Source organism: Buteo buteo, chromosome 13, assembly GCF_964188355.1.
Source record: "Buteo buteo chromosome 13, bButBut1.hap1.1, whole genome shotgun sequence".
Classification (NCBI taxonomy): domain Eukaryota; kingdom Metazoa; phylum Chordata; class Aves; order Accipitriformes; family Accipitridae; genus Buteo; species Buteo buteo.
The window spans coordinates 22,581,223-22,583,671 of record NC_134183.1 but is presented as its reverse complement, the minus strand read 5'-3'; positions in this window follow the sequence as shown (position 1 = coordinate 22,583,671).

Genomic DNA, 2,449 nt, shown 5'->3' with positions numbered 1-2,449 from the left:
CTGTAGCAACCAGAAAGGGACAAATAAGGTGAGGTCACTGTGCTTCCTGCACCGACGTTTGAGGTCGCTTTGAAATATAACCTGCCAACACATGATATTTAAAGACTTACAAAGCAAGGCCTGAAGTTCCTTAGCTCATATTGTTCTTTTTTCTTAAAAAAAAAAAAGCTCTTTCCCCTACTTTTCAAAAGAAAACATGTCTCTCTGGAGCTACATTTTTACTGCCTTGGAGAACATGATGTTCAATCATGACACAAATCTTTGCGTAATCAAGAAATTTACTTCAAGACTGGGAGGTTCCAAGACTCAAAAGTGGTCTTGGATTTTTTAACCATTAGTGGTGACACTCCAGCATTGAAACAAGAGCTGTAGAACCCACTTAAGTGTGTCTGTTAGCTGTCACATATATTAACTCCCCTGTAGAATAACACCTCCATTGCAAATGCAAATATTTCTCTTTACTGCTGCCTGCACTGTAGTCTCCTGATATCTTTCTAACCTGATCAGAATGCCTTTGGGTTGTTTTTTTGTTGTTTTTTTTTTTACTTTATTGATTGTCTTTTTCATCCCTGGAAGAATGCCCTGCTGTCTTTTTAACTTCATGCAAAATGTATTGTGTGATTCAGCACAAAGAAAGGGAAGAGGAAATACCTTGAATGCAGTGGCAAATGGTAGAGGGGTCAGAGAAAAGGAAGATGCTCTGGCAGGGCCTGCAGAGGTTGTGTTGTAATTATGTGCCATAAATATATATGTAGCTAAACAGAAATGCAGGGGAAGCTTTTATGCAGTTTCTTGGAGCAGCTCCCATGAACAACATAGGCAAGGCATGGCCATGACTCCATGCAAAGAAGTTAAGCCTCTGCTCTTTCCTTATCCTGAACATTTGGGCTGCCAAAAACCCCACAGCATTTGCAGAAGGAATGTGCCCTTCTGAGCATTTTGTGAGAGTGCTTCTACTGAATTTCTCCTCTTAAGTCATTTTAGCTGCATGCTGTTTAAACCCATACAGTCTGCCAGATAAGATCTCGAAGTGCAGAGGTAGCACTGTTATTTACAGTGTGTGCATTTGTGTACACTTCTGTAGGTCAACTGACTGTGTAGGTAACAACGCCCACATATATACAGACAAGTGCTTGCCCATGTAATTTCATAGCTCATTTACACTTTATTTAGGCAAGTAGCTCAAAGCTTAAAGTGAAATCCACATTTAGTGCATGCCTACGCTGTTCTGGCTCCTCTAGCGTGACTCTACTCGGTTTCCCACGTGAGTCTCCTTTCAAACTCCTTGTCTACAGCTGTGTGCGGCAACAAATGCGGGAGAACACTGGAGAGCCAGCTGGCTGAAAACCACTTGAAAAATAATGGAAATCAGGTGTCCAAAATGCAAATGTGTTTAGATGTGACTTGGCTTCCCTTGGTTTTCCCTGCAGAGAGCAGTGATTCTACATTAGCTTTGTTTTTTGCTCTCTGTGAAAATCATCCCCTGTTGATGGTTAGATATGGAAAGAACAGACCTTGGTGTGACTTTTGGTGACTTTGTCTTGGCAGACACTGCGTGCTAGTTGTACATCTGTCATACAGGCAGAGAGACACTAGGGAAAAAAAGAAGCTGTTAAATTAAGTTTGGGATCTGGATGAAAAAGAAAACCAAGCTCATATTTTGTGTCATTACGATGTTAGCCAGTTGTAGGTACCAGGAATGAGCGTGCTCTGGGTAGGTGGATAGAAACATATTCAGCAACCTGGGAGCTCTGTTCGAGCAATCCAGCCCAGTACTGTTCTGCTCTCTGTAGAAACCAGGACCATATGTAGGAGGCAGGACTTCTGGGAGTGACAGAAATTGGGACCACACATTGCTTTACATTCTGCTTTAGGTTCCCACTTCACTTGGTAATTTTTAATCCTCTTTTCTGTTCTGAAGCTTTGGGTTTTGATGATGCAAAAACATTCCTCAAGCACTCTGTTGCCAGTTTTTTGCATTGGAAAAGCATGTATTCAAAATGTTGGGTATTAAACTCAATGCATATGTGCTTGCAAGCTTACTGCTGTCTCATTGCTGTTGTCTCCTCTTTCTCAGGACATGACCTTCACCACCACAATGAATCAGGAAAAACCTATCAAATCCTCCTAGCTCCCTGGCTGTGCAATCTGATTTTCCCTTGCTGTTCACCAGAGAGCAGCTCTTCCCACCCAAAGCACAGAAGAAGCCAGCAAGTCACAAATGACAGCTAAAAAGTGAAGCTTTATCAAAAGCTGTGTGAGACTCTGTCAAAGAGAAACTTTATATAGTAATTCTCCTTCTGAGCCTGGGAAGCTGTGTATCCCATCAGTTCCAAAGAACAGAGAGAAGATATGTTCAAGTAACCAATACTTGAAATTGCACAAATCAATACATATATTGGAGTATCTACACACAGTGATCTACAGCATTTAGAAATCTCCATTCAGA